At 42.8% G+C, this 16,725-nt stretch overlaps 1 protein-coding gene and 3 pseudogenes across 2 annotated transcripts in view; 1 reads left to right on the forward strand and 3 right to left on the reverse strand.

Moving 5' to 3' along the window:
• TRIT1 (tRNA isopentenyltransferase 1) overlaps nt 1–16,725 on the forward strand; it is a 62,573-nt gene that overhangs the window by 9,661 nt on the left and 36,187 nt on the right. The gene's annotated exons all lie outside the window — the stretch shown is intronic.
• LOC136329121 (charged multivesicular body protein 3 pseudogene) lies at nt 4,720–5,411 on the reverse strand (annotated as a pseudogene).
• Nucleotides 6,191–6,807, reverse strand: LOC136328752 (large ribosomal subunit protein uL11-like; annotated as a pseudogene).
• Nucleotides 8,844–9,630, reverse strand: LOC136328754 (ribosomal protein uL24-like pseudogene; annotated as a pseudogene).

A 16,725-nucleotide genomic window follows, 5' to 3' on the forward strand; every position in this document is an offset into this window, starting at 1 on the left:
GTACCATGAATAATAATAATAATACTGAAAATAACAATTGGAATATATATACTGGACACTGTTCTAAACGTTTGGCATATTATCTCATTTAATATCCTCACCACAACCTAATGAGGTGTAGGCTCTATAATTATCTCACTTTTACCAAAAATTACTTTTTATTAAATTGATTTTAGCCTGACCTGTGGTGGCGCAGTGGATAAAGCGTCGGCCTGGAAATGCTGAGGTCGCCGGTTCGAAACCCTGGGCTTGCCTGGTCAGGGCACATATGGGAGTTGATGCTTCCAGCTCCTCCCCCTGTCTCTCTCTCTCCTCTCTAAAATGAATACATAAAAAAAAAATTAAAAAAAAATAAATTGATTTTAGAGAGAGGAAAGGAGAGAGAGAGAGAAACATCGATCTATTCCTGTATGTGCCCTGATTGGGGATCCAACCAGCAACCTGCATATCAGGACAGCGCTCTAACCAACTAAGCTATCTGGCCAGGGCAAAAAATTACTTTCTTGCCTGGCCTGTGGTGGTGTAGTAAGTAGAGCCTAGACCTGGAACGCTGAGGTTGCCAGTTGGAATCCCCGGGCTTGCCTGGTCAAGGCACACACGACAAACAACCAATGAACAGCTAGAGCGAAGCAGCTACTTTTTGTCCCCCCAATCCTCTCACTGTAAAATCAATAAATAAAATATTTTAAAAAGTTACTTTTTTTTTTTTTTTCATTTTTCTGAAGCTGGAAACGGGGAGGCAGTCAGACAGACTCCTGCATGCGCCCGACCGGGATCCACCCGGTATGCCCACCAGGGGGCGATGTTCTGCCCCTCTGGGGCGTTGCTCTGTTGCATCCAGAGCCATTCTAGCGCCTGAGGCAGAGGCCACAGAGCCATCCCCAGCGCCTGGGCCATCTTTGCTCCAATGGAGCCTCGGCTGTGGGAGGGGAAGAGAGAGACAGAGAGGAAGGAGAGGGGGAGGGGTGGAGAAGCAGATGGGCGTCTCTCCTGTGTGCCTCGGCCGGGAATCAACCCGGGACTCCCGCACGCCAGGCCGATGCTCTACCGCTGAGCCAACCGGCCAGGGCCAAAAAAAGTTACTTTCTTGACTGGTCATCTTCATGCTATTCTATGTTTTTTCCTCTACCTCCTCCTACTTAATTTTCAATTCATCCTCCATCCTGTTCTTTTTCTGTATATATTTCATTAGGCAAAGAAGGAAGAAAAAATTTTTTTAATTTATTGATTTTAATGAGAGAGAGTAACATGAGAGGAGAGAGAGAGAGGAACAGCAATTTGTTGTTCCACTTATTTATGCATTCACTGATTGATTTTTGTATGTGCCCTCACCAATGATAGAATCTGCAACCTTGTATATGGGGACAGCACTCTAACCATCTGAGCTACAGGGCCAGGGCAAGAAGAATATTCTTTTGTTTTTTCTTTTTAAGAGAGATAAGAAGCATCAACTCATAGTTGCAGCACTTTAATTTTCATTGATTGCTTTCGCTCAAGTGCCTTGACGGGGGTGGGGGGCTTCATTCGAGCCAGGGACTCCTTCCTCAAGCCAGCGACCTTAGGGTCATGTCTGATCCCATGTTCAAGCAGGTGACCTTAGGGTTTTGAACCTGGGTCCTCAGCATCTCAGGTTGATGCTCTATCCACTGTGTTACCGCCTGGTCAGGCAAGAAGACTTCTTTTTCTCTCTCTCTTTTTTTTTTTTTTTTTAAGTGAGAGGAGAGGAAGCAGAAACAGATTCCCACATGTACCCCTACCAGGATCCACCTGGCAAGCCCACTAGGGGGCAATGCTCTGCCCTTCTGCAGCCCTTGCTCTGTTGCAACCTGAGCCATTTTTGGTGCCTGAGGTGGAGGCCATGGAGCCATCCTCAGCGCCTGGGGCCAACTCACTCTAATTGAGCCATGGCTGCAGGAGAGGAGGAAAAGAGAGTGATAGAAAGAGAGAGAGAGAGAGAAGTGAGAGGAGGGGTGGGTAGAGAAGCAAATGGACGCTCTCCTGTGTGCCCTGACTGGGAATCGAACCTGGGACTTCCACACACCAGGCCGACGCTCTACCTCTGAGCCAACTGGCCAGGGCCCAAGAAGAATATTCTTGACAAAAGTACAGCATGAGCAAAGCAAGGGAAGAGTAAAAGAGTGCATGGTATGTTTTCAAGTCAGCAGCTATCTGCCATCTAGGATACTTGAGAGACAGTTGTAGGAGGTGAAACTAAAAATACAAACTCTGGGAACAAATTTTAGAAGCCATTGAAAGGCAGGCTATGAATCTTTATTTTTATTTATTTATTTTTATGTTTGGGGTTTTAAATAGGGAAGTGATAGTAAAATTGTTTCATAATGTAACTTTGATGGCAGGGTGGAGCGTGGGTTAGGGAGGGATAAACAGTTTAGGATTCTCTTACATTAGCCTGGGTGAAAGATGCTGGAATTATTGGGCCGTGGCTGAGGATAACAGGTAACCATTTTGATATGTTGGAGACAGATTAGTTGGATTTTGGTTATTGAAATGGGAATACTGTGAAACAAAATGATGGAGAACAAAGCCTTTTTATGTTTGACAAAAGGGTACATGTTTATTGAAAAAAATCCAAATAACACTGAAAAATACAAAGAAAATATCAACATTAGTCTTTGCACCTAGAGATAACCATTTTAACATTTTGGTGCATATCCTTCTGGACATGTGTCTGTTTTTATGCACGTGTGTATGTGGGTTTATTCCAGGTTTTTTTATTGTGGTAAAATACACATAACAAAATTTATTATCTGAATTATTATTATTATTATTATTTTTTTACAGGGACAGAGAGTCAGAGAGAGGGATAGATAGGGATAGACAGACAGGAACGGAGAGAGATGAGAAGCATCAATCATCAGTTTTTTGTTGCGACACCTTAGTTGTTCATTGATTGCTTTCTCATATGTGCCTTGACTGCGGGCCTTCAGCAGACCAAGTAACCTCTTGCTCGAGCCAGCGACCTTGGGTCCAAGCTGGTGAGCTTTTTGCTTAAGCCAGATGAGCCCGCACTCAAGCTGGCGACCTCAGGCCTCGAACCTGGGTCCTCGGTATCCCAGTCTGACGCTCTATCCTCTGCGCCACCACCTGGTCAGGCTATCTTAATTATTTTAAGTGTACAGGTCACTGACCTGTAAGTGGTGCAGTGGATAAAGCATTGACCTGGAGCATTGAGATCGCCGGTTCAAAACCCTATACTTGTCTGGTCAAGGCACACATGGGAATTGATGCTTCCTGCTCCTCTCCCTTTCTCTCTCTCTCTCTCTCTCTCTCTCTCTCACTCACTCTCCTCTCTACAATGAATAAAAAATTTTTTTAACTAAAAAAAAAAAGTGTACAGGTCAGTGGTATTAAATACATTCATAATATGTGACTGTCACCACCATCCATCTTCATAACTCTTTTCATATTGTAAAACTGAAACTCGATAGTTCTTTTTGTATTTTTCCGAAGCTGGAAACAGGGAGAGACAGTCAGACAGACTCCCGCATGCGCCCGACCAAGATCCACCCGTCATGCCCACCAGGGGCGATGCTCTGCTCCTCTGGGACGTCGCTCTGTTGCGACCAGAGCCATTCTAGCACCTGGGGCAGAGGCCAAGGAGCCATCCCCAGCGCCTGGCTATCTTTGCTCCAATGGAGCCTCGGCTGCGGGAGGGGAAGAGAGAGACAGAGAGGAAGGAGAGGGGGAGGGGTGGAGAAGCAAATGGGCGCTTCTCCTGTGTGCCCTGGCTGGGAATCGAACCCGGGACTTCTGCACGCCAGGCTGATGCTCTACCACTGAGCCAACCGGCCAGGGCCTTGATAGTTCTTAAACAAGAACTCCTCATTCCTCCTTTCTTCCAGCTCTTGGCAACCACCATTCAACTTTCTGTGTCTATGATTTTCACTACTCTTAAGTGCTTCATATAAGTGGAATGGTACAGTATTTGTCTTTTGTGTGACTGCTTTATTTCACTTAGCATAATGTCCTCAAGTTTCATTCATGTCTATGTGTTTTTACTTACGTTAATGCATACATTTCATGCTGTTCTGTGTCCTGCTTTTTTCTCCCTTTAACAGTATGTTATGGATATCTTTACTTGTTAATGTATACAACTTTGCATTTGCGGTCTCAACTTGAGGGCATTTTGCCAGGGGACATTGGACAATCTGGAAACTGTTTTGGTATAACAACCAGGGTGGTGGGTTCCTGGCATTCTAATTGTAGAAGCCAGTAATGCTATTCATAAAATAAGCCCTCACAACAAAGAATTATCTGGCCCAAGATATCAATATATTGCACTGATGTTGAGAATGCCTGTTCTATGTTATTGTTGTTTTTAAATTTTTTTTAAATTAAAGCAGAAATTTATTAAAATCCATTTATGTAGTGTTTTACAGACCACAAAAATGTACAGAATCCTCAACATTCTGGCAGTGAACTCTGTTCTCAGAAGTGTTTTGCAAGAAGACCAATTCTTTTCCCTCCCTCCAAAAAGATACTTCTGTTTATACTCCTGAAAGTGATGCATTTATTACACCATCTCAGGAACAATCCTGTTGAGATCCCCAAAGTTCTGCCAAGAGAACTTCTCCAGGATGCAAAGCCTCATCACAGAGGTGTAGTGCAAGAGATACATGACGGAGTGCCATTTGAGTGGAGTAGGCGCACAGCGGGTGGACAGGCCATGGAAGAGCCGGAGGGCCTGGCTGGAGGCCTCTAGCTGCGGAGCGTGGCCAGCCGGGACTGCATGGCTTCCTCCTCTTCCTCTGAGGTGGCCATCGCTTCTGGAGGTTCAGGCTGTGGAAGGGCATCAGTCACTTTACTAGGTGCTTTGCCCAAGGCCTCTGCTGTAATTTCAAAGAGAATTTTGTCTATTTCCATTTCTGCTGCTTCTTTCATTTCTTCCTGGTCATCCATGCTTTCAAAAGTGTCCTCTAACATCTCTTCTATGATTCCAGCCTTCATCATCTCTTTGGACAGCTCCCGCATGGTGGCCTGGATTTCTGGGATCTTCACAAGACTCTGCATGGCCTTCATCACTTAGGTGCTCTTCTGCAGGGAACCAGCCACTCGTAAAACCGCCAGCTGGTGGTTCATCCCCATGAGCACAGAGTTCATGTGAGCTTTGGATGCATAGAGCTTGCTGACAGCCTTCTTTGACCTGATCATCTCCTTGGCCAGAACCACACAGACTTCTTTCTGACCCTTCTTGGCAGCATCTTTCACAGATCGTTTCATTTTTTCTTCTTCTCTTTGAATATCTCTTATTTGCCTGTCAACAACTCTCATTTCCTTTCTTATCTTCAGTGACCACTCATTGACCAGCTTTTTGGGCAGCTTCTCCTGGGTTTTCCCAAATAGGCCCATAGCTTATTGAACTCGTCTTGCTCCTTCCAGTTTTCATTCCCTGCGCCCCTGTTTTTAAATTTTGAAGTAATTATAGATTTACACAAGAGTTTTCAATGAGCCTGGCCAGGCAGTGGCGCAGTGGATAGAGCGTTGGACTGGGATGCAGAGGACCCAGGTTCGAGACCCCGAGGTCGCCAGCTTGAGCGCGGGTTCATCTGGTTTAAGCAAAAGTTCACCAGCTTGGACCCAAGGTCGCTGGCTCGAGCAAGGGGTTACTCGGTCTGCTGAAGGCCCGCGGTCAAGGCACATATGAGAAAGCAATCAGTGAACAACTAAAATGTTGCAACGAAAAACTAATGATTGATGCTTCTCATCTTTCTTTGTTCCTATCTGTCCCTATCTATCCCTCTCTCTTTGACTTTCTCTCTGTCTCTGTAAAAAAAAAGTTTTCAACGAGTCCAGAGTTCTTGTATGCCTTTCAACCACCTTCTCCTAAAATTAACTTCTTATGTCATAATGGCACATTTATCAAAACTAAGAAATTGACATAGGTACAATACTGTTAACTGTCAACTTTATTTAGATTTCAGACTTTATTTTGGATTTCAGTTTTCTACTTAATGTCTTTTCTGTTTTAGAATCCAATCTAGGATACCATACTGTTTGTAGGCATCATGTCTTCCTTAGTCTCCTCCAATCTGTAACAGTTTCTCAGTCTTTGTCTTTCATGACTTTTTTTTTTTTTTTTTTTTTTTTTGCCAAATCTGAAGTCATGCAGGTTTTTTTCCTTTTTTTGGTTGTCAAATGATCTTTAATTGAATATTTTTCTTTGTAGTTTTTAACTAGCTGGGCATTCCACTGCACCACTGTTGTCATCTGTGATTTCATGCAGGTGGCACCCATCACCATTGCAACCCATAGGATCTCTAATGGTTTCAGAGAGTTCTCTGGCTAAAGATTGGTGTGGCATCTGTTGGGCAGTGTTGACAGTCCCATCAAAAGTGATATTTCCACTGTGCAAATTTTTTTCTGCTTTTTTTTCTGTCTTGTGGCAGTTCTTTGAGGGCTTTGATGATCGAGGCGGAGGTGGAAGGCACTACCTCAATCCGGGCCTGTCTAAATGGTCAGTTTCACCATAATACTCTGGTCCTTCCAATACTGGTTGCTTTGGCAATGTCATTACCTATTTTTTTTTGGAGAGAAACCCAGGGGACCCGATCTGGGGAGATAGGGCAGACATGGCACAACTTCCCCACCGGTGCTGTTCAGGTATACGACTTTGATCTCCTTGGGGTCGGCCTTCAGCGGCACTGTGGAGGCTGCTGGTGTTGGGTAAACCTGGATTCAGGATGACTGAAGGAAAGTTGCACCTAAACCTCTGAAGTGAAATTTGAAAAACCTACTTTTTTTTTTTTTATGTGAAAGGAGGGGAGGTAGTGAAGCAGACTCCCACATGCACCCAGACCAGGATCCACTTGGCAACCTTGTCTGGGGCAAATGCTATTTTTAGCACCTGAGGCTGATATACTCGGACCAACCCAGCTATCCTCAGCCCCAGGGACCACGCTTGAACCACCAGTTGAGCCACTGGCTATGGGAGGGCAGGAAGGAGAGAAGGGGGAGAGGAAGAGAAGCAGATGGTTGCTTTTCCTGGGTACCCTGACCAAGAATTGAACCGATGACATGGATACGCTGAGCTGATGCTCTATCCACTGAGCCACTGGCCAGGGCCAGTTGTGTTTTTTAAAAAAATTTTGTAGCTTTGAGTTCTATGTTTAGGTCTGTGATCTATCTGTTTTTTTGTTTGCTTTTGTGGCAGAGACAGAGAGAGTCAGAGAGGGACAGATAGGGACAGATAGACAGGAACAGAGAGATATAAGAAACATCAATTCTTCATTGCAGCTCCTTAGTTGTTCATTGATTGATTTCTCATATGTGCCTTGACAGGGGAGGGGGTGTTACAGCAGACTGAGTGATCCCTTGCCTGAGCCAGCGATCATGGGCTCAAGCTGGTGAGCCCTACTCAAACCAGATGAGCCCGCGCTCAAGCTGGCGACCTCAGGGTCTCGATCCTGAGTCCTTCACACCCCAGTCTGACGCTCTGTCCACTGCACCACCGCCTGGTCAGGCTAATCTATCTGTTTTGAGTGAATTTTTGCATAAAGTGTGGATGTATATTGACATCTAGTTGTACCCACACTGTTTTTTGAAAGGCTACCCTTTTTCTATTGAATTAATTACTTTTGCATCTTTGTCAAAAACTAATTGATTGTATTTGTGTGGGGACTATTTTCTTTTTTCCCCATTGATCTATATGTTCTTTTGCCAATATCACATTGTCTTGATTACCATAGCTTTATATAAGTCTTGAAATTGAATAGCATAAGCTCTCTGTCTATATTATTATCATTAATTTATTGATTTTAGGCCCTGGCCGGCTGGCTTAGCGGTAGAGCGTCGGCCTGACGCGCGGGGGACCCGGGTTCAATTCCCGGCCAGGGCACATAGGAGAAGCTTCCATTTACTTCTCCACCCCCCCCCTCCTTCCTCTCTGTCTCTCTCTTCCCCTCCCGCAGCCGAGGCTCCATTGGAGTAAAGATGGCCCGGGCGCTGGGGTGGCTCCTTTTCTGCCCCAAGCGCTAGAGTGGCTCTGGTCGCGGCAGAGCGACGCCCCAGAGGGGCAAAGCATCGCCCCCTGGTGGGCAGAGCGTTGCCCGTGGCGGCGTGCCGAGTGAATCCCGGTCGGGCGCATGCGGGAGTCTGTCTGACTGTCTCTCCCCGTTTCCAGCTTCAGAAAAATACAAAAAAAAAAAAAGAAAAGAAAAGAAAAATTTTTATTGATTTTAGAGAGAGATAGGAAGAGAGAAACAGAAAACATCAATCTGTTTTTGTATGTGCCCTGAATGGGGATCAAACTGGCAACCTCTGTGTATTGGGAGGGTGCTGTAACCAACTGAGCTATCCAGCCAGGGTTCTGTCTACATTATTTTTAACTTTTGTATAGAATTCCACGAGTGTATCATAATTCACTTAACCAGATTTCTACTGAAGGTCATTTAGAAGGTTCAGTTTTTCTTCTATAATAAATGATGCTAATGTGAACATCTTTGTATATATATCTTTTTGTACTTGGATGATTCTCTTCAGAGTAAATTTCTAGAATAGGGTTGATGGATGACAGGATGTACACATTATTTTATTTTATTTTTCCAACCTTCTAAGACCTTTATTAGAGGCTATACTTATTTTTTCTTATTGAGGTGAAATTCACATAACTAGCTATTTTTTAAATTTTATTTATTTATTTATTAGAATTAAGAAATATTTTCAATTTTTATTCATAAAATGAATCAAAAAAGCAACAGTGGATTTTCAAAGCCACATATCAGTAACAACACAGGAAGGAAATATTTCAGAGACATTTTGAAAGGTTTTAGAGGAATATATACCAGGCTAAAAATCTATCAAACCATGGTTCCACAACATTTTATTTATTCCTGCATTTTCTCATTTAGTTCTTCCTTATATTTGCTTTTCTATTTTCCAGTTTGTCAGGATTTTGCTTTGTGTTCAAGAATTTTTTTTCTGGACCCTGGCCAGGTAGCTCGGTTGGTTACAGCATCATTTAAGTACACCAAGGTTGTGGATTCCACACCGTCAGCGCATATAGGAATCAACCAATGAATGCATAAATAAGTGCAACAACAAATCAATGTTTCTCTCTATTGAACCAATAAATTTTAATTTTTAAAAGGTTATTGATTTGAGAGAGAGAGAGAAAGGAATATCAATCTGTTCCTGTATGTGCCCTGATCAGGGATTGAACTGGCAACCTTTTGTGCTCAACTGACACTCTTATCAACTAAGCAATCTATCTGGCCAGGGCAGTCAAAGCAATAAATTTTAAAAATTGAAAAAAATTTTTTCTTGATTCTTGTCCAGTTTTAGCCTGGTTATAACTACCTTGCTCAGGTGAATGCCCACTTGAACAATTGTGCCATTAGCCTTCTCAAGCTACTCCCGTTCATTATAGATGACATTTTTTCTGTACACCCATACTACCTTGCTGTTTTACTGACCTTTGTAGTACCTCGGGCCACCTGTACCTTGTCCTTGTGAATGGGCACGGAGCAGATGTTGTACTTCTGCTGCAGCTCCTTGGATAGTAGGGGTGACATGATCTTCAGGCACACACATGAAGGGACATTGAAGTGGTTTTTACGGTTTTAGCTATGTGTGGTCCAGAGTCATGAAAGGGTTGAATTTAAAGGTGACCATCTACCTAGCACCCTCCACATAACCATTTTAAAGTGAACAATTCAGTGGCATTTAGTGCATTCACAATGTTGTATACCAATACCTCAGATCTCTTATCTAGTTCCAGAACATTTCCATTACCCCAAAAGAAAATCCCATACCTACTAAACAGTTTCTCCATATTTTCCCTTCCCCTCAGCCCATGACAACTGCCAGTCTGCTTTCTGTTTTTATAGATTGCACCCATTCTGGACATTTCATATAAATGGGATCATATAATATACAACCTTTTATGTTGGGCTTTTTAATTTATATCAGTTGTAGCATTTCTGGCACATTGGGGTTTTTTTGTTTATTTTTTTCAATTCAGTGAGCGGAGGGGAGGCAGAGACAGACTCCCACGTGCCCTGACTGGGATCCACCTGGCAAGCCCACTAGGAGGTGATGCTATGCCCGTCTGGGGCATTGCTCCATTATTCAGCAACCAAGCTCTTCTTAGTGCCTGAAGTGGAGGCCATAGAGCCATCCTCAGTGCCCGGGGCCAATTCGCTCCAAACGAGCCATGGCTGCAGGAGAGGAAGAGAGAGAAAAATGAGAGGAGGAGGGGTAGAGAAGCAGATGGGTGCTTCTCCTGTGTGCCCTGACCTGGAATCGAACCTGGGACATTCACATGCCAGGCCAATGTTCTAGGTACATGTTCTTTTTTATGGTTGAATAATATTCCATTGTAGTATAGATTACAATTTGTCCACCTGATGGTTATTAGCACTTTTAGGCTGTTATGAATAGTGCTGCTATGAACATGTGTGTACATGCATTTGTTTTTTAGTTATTTTGGGCATATGCCAAGGAGTGGAATTGCTGGGTGATAATGGTAATTCTGTGTTTAACTTTCTGAGAAACTGCCAAATTCTTTTTAACACAGTGGCTACACTGTTTTACACCCCCCACCAACAGTATATGAGGATACCATCTTCTCCAGCACTTATTTTCCTTTTCTTTTTTAAAAACTTTATTAATTTTAGCAAGAGAGGAAGGCAGGGGTGGGGGGTGGAGGGAGAGAGGAACATTGATCTATTCCTGTATTTGTCCTGACTAGGGATTGAATTGGCAACCTCAGTGCTTTGGGACGATGCTCTAACCAACTGAGCTTCCAGCCAGGGCTTATTTTCTGTTCTTTTTATTTATTTTTTATTTTTTAATTATTGTCATCCTGGTGAGTGTGAAAGTGGTGTCTCATTGTGATTTTGATTTACATTTCTCTAATGACTAATGATGTTGGGCATCTTTTTATGTATTTGTTGGCCATTTGTATATTTTCTTTAGGTCCTTTGCTCATTTTTATTATTTATTTATTTATTTAAATTAAGTAAGAGGCGGGGAGGCAGAGACAGACTCCTGCATGTGCCTGACCGGGATCCACCCTGCAAGCCCCCTACCTGGCGATGTTCTGCCTGTCTGTGCTGCTGCTCTGTTGAAGCCAGTGAGCTATTTTATTTTATTTTGTTTCTTTTCTTTTTTTGAAATGTTTTTACTTATTTATTTATTTACAGAGACAGAGAGAGCGTCAGAGACAGGGATAGAGAGGGACAGACAGACAGGAATGGAGAGAGATGAGAAGCATCAATCATCAGTTTTTCGTTGTGACACCTTAGTTCATCTGTGCCTTGACCATGGGGCTACAGCAGACCGAGTAACCCTTTGCTCAAGCCAGAGACCTTGGGTCCAAGCTGGTGAGCTTTGCTCAAACCAGATGAGTCCACATTCAAGCTGGTGACCTCGGGGTCTTGAACCTGGGTCCTCCACATCCCAGTCCAATGCTCTATCCACTGCGCCACCGCCTGGTCAGGCAAGCTATTTTATTTTATGCCAGAGGCAAAGCCGTGGAGCTGTCTTAGCTCCCGGAGTCTGATGGTGCCATCACAGGAGGGGAAGAAAGAGAGAGAGATAGGAGATAGAGAGAGGGGAGAACCTCCTGTGTGCTCTGGTTGATAATGGAACCTAGGACTTCCACCAACAGGGCCAGGGCCCCTTTGTTTATTTTTAAATTGGGTTGGTTATCTGTGTTATTGAATTGAACACACATTACATTTTGATACATATTGCCAGACTGCTTTTAAGAAGGTTTGTATCAGTGATATGTCTCTTTCCCCTCACCCTTTCAATTTGTGTATTACCTTTCTTTTTCATTGTTGTCAGTCTGGTAAAGAAGAAATGGGTTTCATTTCTTAGGTTGTTTTTTGAGAATACACTCACTGACCCTTTGTGTTTTGAATTTTCTGTTTTGAATTGCCTGTTCATACTTGATATGTTGTCTACTTCTGTATAATGGTTTTATTTATTTGTAAGAGCTTTTTGTGTATTTCAAGTTTTTTAAAAAGATTTTATTAATTGTAGAGGGGGGGAGAGAGAGAGAGGCAGGAGTGGGGGAAGGAATGAGAAGCATCAACTTGTTGCTTCTGTAAGTTCCTTGACCCGGCAAGCCTAGGGTTTCGAACCCACAACCTCCGCATTCCAGGTCTCCACTTTATCCACTGCACACAGGTCAGGCTTTGTGTTTCAAGTTTTAACCCTTTGTACAGTCTCATGTATTGGGAGTATTTTTCCAGTTGGTCATTTGCCTTGAGTTTTATGATTTTTTTCTTTTGCTATGTAAAAGTTTTTTATTTATTAATTTTTCTTTTGAGAGATAGGGGAAGGGAGAGGAGCATCAACTCATTGTTACATTTAGTTGTTCCATTTACTTGTGTACTTACTGATTACTTCTACTACATGCCCTGACCAGGGGTCAAACCCATGATCTCTGGTGTTCCAGGTGGTGGCTTTATCCACTGTGCTACCTGACCAGGGCCTAAAAGTTTTAAATTTAGCATACTTTTGTACACTTTTTAGGAGTACAAATTAATTTTAACATTATTTTAAAGATTTTATTTATTGATCTTAGAGAGAGGGGAAAGAGAGAAAAAGGAGTATAAGAGCTGGAAGTATCAACTCGTAGCAGTTGCCTCTCGCATGTGCCTTGACTGGACAAGCCTGGAGTTTCGAACCTGCGACATCAGCATTCCAGGTCAATGATCTATTCACTGAGCCACCACAGGCCTGGCTATTCTAACATCCTTTTAGAAAGAGTTCTTACCCTGGAGTTAGAGGGACATCCAGATATGCAAAGATTGTGGAATTTGATCCCTTGTCAAGGCACATACAAAAACAGATCAATGTGTCTTTCTCCCCCTTCCTCTCTCTCTAAAAAGAAAGAAATAAAAAAGAGGTCTTGTTTGAAGTTTTAATCCATTTAACTGTTGGAACTTACAGATGTAAATAAAAAATGGTGTTGATTCTCTAGTGTAAAAGAAGAGATACCCAGGGCTTCTTTATTTTTACTGCACAATACTGTTGCCCCTCTGGTGGAGTTCCTTACACATACATACGTGCAGGAAATTGCAGGTGTCATAGGGGATTCTGCATTGTCCAGGTTTAAGTAGATCTGGATGCCTTTGCTCAGCTACCCAGTCAGTTTCCTTGCTCTTTTTTTTTGCGGAAGGATTAGTTTACATCTTGTAGCATAGCACAATAATTGTAACAGTGGTTCTCACCCCCAGCTGCACATGGGAGTCACCTGGAGAACATTAAAAGATACTGATGCCTAGGCTTATAGTATTCAGTACATAGCTATTGATTAGAATTAGATGACTTGCTTAACTCTTCAAGTACCACTATTCTCTGCTAATTTATAGTTAATCTTTATTCTTGCTGGGTTTTAGTCTCCGCTTTGCCACTAAGTCACTGCATATGTAACTTTGGATAGGTTACTGCCTTTCTCTGGGCTTTAGTTCCCTCTTCAGATATATTAGGGAGTGGAGACTAATTGGATTAGGTAGAGATCAGCAGACATTTTCTGTTAAAGTCCAGGTAGTAAATAATTTAGGCTTTGTGGCCCATACAGTGTCTCTGTGTCTAAAGCTCCTTTTAGCTCTGGTATTTTGTGCTTCTCTTATAAACCCTAGGCAGGGGTCTCACCATAAAGGGCCAAGGAAAATCTTGTTTAACCTCCACCAGTTAAATATAGATAATACCAAGCACTTATGTAGTGCTTACCATCTGCCTGGCACTATTCCAAACATTTTACATATAAAGGGTGGAACAAAAGTAGGTTTACAGTTGTTTGTACCATAATTAATAAATAACAGTGCAAGAATACAGAATAAACTGTGTTTTGTATACTTACAACTATAAACCTACTTTTGTCCCACTCTTTATTAAGCCTAATTCTCAGAATAACCCAGTGAAGAGCATAGGTTCTATTATTACTTTCATTTTCAGATGAGAAAACTTTAGGCAAAGAAAAATTAGATACTTAAATAACCTGCCAAATAAAGGCTATATAGCCGGGTAGTAGAGTCCGAATTTAAACCCAGACATTCTGTCTATATTGATTTGAGGGAGGGGGGTAGGGAGAGAGAGAGACATTTATTTGTTGCTCCACTTAGTTGTGTACTCATTGGTCACTTCCCATGTGTGCCCTGACCAGGGGTTGAACCTGCAACCTTGTTTTGGGATGATGATCTAACCAACTGAACTAACTAATTGGTCAGGGCCTGGAAACTTTATTATTAATTTTATTTTTTCACAAGGTCCCTTTTGTGCCCTGGATGGTTTAGCTTAGTTGGTTAGAAACGACAACGTTGTGTTTCAATCCTGGTCAGGGCACGCAAGGGAAGCAACCAATGAATGCACAACTAAGTGGAATAACAAATGAATGCTTTCCTTTCCCCTCCGCCCTCCCTTCCTCTGTCTTTCTAAAAATCAATCACTAAATAAAGAAAATTAAGTCCTGGCCAGATAGCTTGGTTTGTTGGAGCATCAAGGTTGCCGGTTCAACCCCTGGTCAGGACACACAGGAACTGCTCTATGTTCCTGTCTTTCTGTCTCTCTTTCCCTGCCTTTCTCTTAAAATAAAACAAAACAACAACAACAAAAATCCTTTGTGTCAGTCTTAGTATTATAGTCACATGTTATTGTCTGTATAAATTTTCATCTTTCTATTACTCTTTTAAAATTAAATTTATTGTTTTTGGGTGTTTTTTTGTGGCAGAGAGAGAGAGTCAGAGAGAGGGACAGATAGGGACAGACAGACAGGAAGGGAGAGAGATGAGAAACATCAATTCTTCGTTGCAGTTCCTTAGTTGTTCGTTGATTGATTTCTCATATGTGCCTTGACCGTGGGGCTACAGCAGACCGAGTGACCCCTTGCTCGAGCCAGCGACCTTGGGCTCAAGCCGGTGAACCTTGCTCAAACCAGATGAGCCCACGTTCAAGGCTGGTGACTTCGAACCTGGGTCCTTCACAACACAGTCCAACTCTCTATCTACTGCGCCACTGCCTGGTCAGGCTAAAATTAAATTTATTGGGGTGACCTTGATTAATAAAATTACAAAGGTTTCAAAGTGTACAGTTTGTGATATATCATCTGTATATTACATTGTGTGCCTACCACTCAAAAGTCAGATCTTCCATCACTGTATATTTGACCCCCTTTACCAACCCTAACCTTGCCTGACCTGTGGTGGCGCAGTGGATAAAGCGTTGACCTGGAACGCTGAGGTCGCTGGTTCAAAACCCTGCACTTGTCTGGTCAAGGCACATATGGGAGTTGTTACTTCCAGCCCCCCCCCTCTAAAAATGAATAAAAAAAATAAAAAACAAACCCTAGACTTTTCCCTCTGGTAACTGCCATACTATTGCCTATGTCAGTGAGGTTTTGTTTGCCTCCTGTCACTTATTCTTGGGAACTTTGAAGGGGTTCAGTGTATGGTAACTGTATTCTCGGGTTTTGGAATTTAGTTTCATCTTAGTTGAAATTCAGAACTTGGAGCAAGCAAACAGACCAGAGTCAAATGGGGATAAAAATTCTGATAAGAAGCAGCAGAAACAGTTTGTGTTATAGACAGAGCTTCTGGACTTGAGTCCTGTCTCTACTTCCAGCCAGTATATGGGCAGGGGTGCTCTCTGAGCCTCAGTGTTCTCAAGTATAAAATTTCAGGTGATTGGACTGGATGGATGATTTCTGAATTTCCTTATATCCCCGCATTGCAGATGGACTGCTAAGCAGCCCTGCTGCAGAGTTCTGCATTGCAAAGTTTTTTATTTTTTAACTTAAAAGTATATGCCAGTTTTGCATTCTCTGCCCTAATCTGTCCATATTAATTTAGATGTAAAAATATTGTAAATTGGATGTGAGGGCGATCTGGCTACAACATCTGTCACCCCATTGGTTACTAGGGTTGATGCGGCTGATCTGGCTGGCTAGGCGGGTGTCCCCTTCCTCCCTCACCGCTCCATGTGCGTCCCTTCCGAAGCTACACGCTCGGTCGAAGAGGACGACCTTCCCCGCTAGAGGAGAGGACCTTTCTTCGGTCAAGGGTGTATGAGTAGCAGCAATCCCCTGCTAGAACCTCCAAACAAAATGTTGTCAATTCCTTTTACCAGTTAATAGAATTGATGCTCAGGAAGAATGCATCATATGCATATTATGTATTATGTATGTACATCTCAATTTGAAAAGTATGGTCTTTTTTTTTTCTTCTTCTTTTACAGAGTCAGAGAGAGAGTCAGATAGAGGGACAGACAGACAGGAACGGAGAGAGATGAGAATCATCAGTTTTTCGTTGCGACACCTTTGTTGTTCATTGATTGCTTTCTCATATGTGCCTTGACCGTGGGGCTACAGCAGACCGAGTAACCCCTTGCTTAAGCCAGCAACCTTGGGTCCAAGCTGGTGAGCTTTGCTCAAACCAGATGAGCCTGCGCTCAAACTGGTGACCTTGGGGTCTCGAACCTGGGTCCTCCACATCTCAGTCCAACACTCTATCCACTGTGCCACCGCCTGGTCAGGCAGGTCTCTTTTTTTTTTTTAATTTTCTATTTATTTATGTATTTTTCACAGAGACAGAGAGTGATCAGAGAGAGGGATAGACGGGGACAGACAGACAGGAACAGAGATAGATGAGAAGCATCAATCATTAGTTTTTCATTGTGTGTTGCAACACCTTAGTTGTTCATTGATTGCTTTCTCATATGTGCCTTGACTGCAGGCCTTCAGCAGACCGAGTAACCCCT

This window comes from Saccopteryx bilineata, chromosome 3 (assembly GCF_036850765.1).
Source record: "Saccopteryx bilineata isolate mSacBil1 chromosome 3, mSacBil1_pri_phased_curated, whole genome shotgun sequence".
In the NCBI taxonomy this organism is placed as follows: Eukaryota; Metazoa; Chordata; class Mammalia; order Chiroptera; family Emballonuridae; genus Saccopteryx; species Saccopteryx bilineata.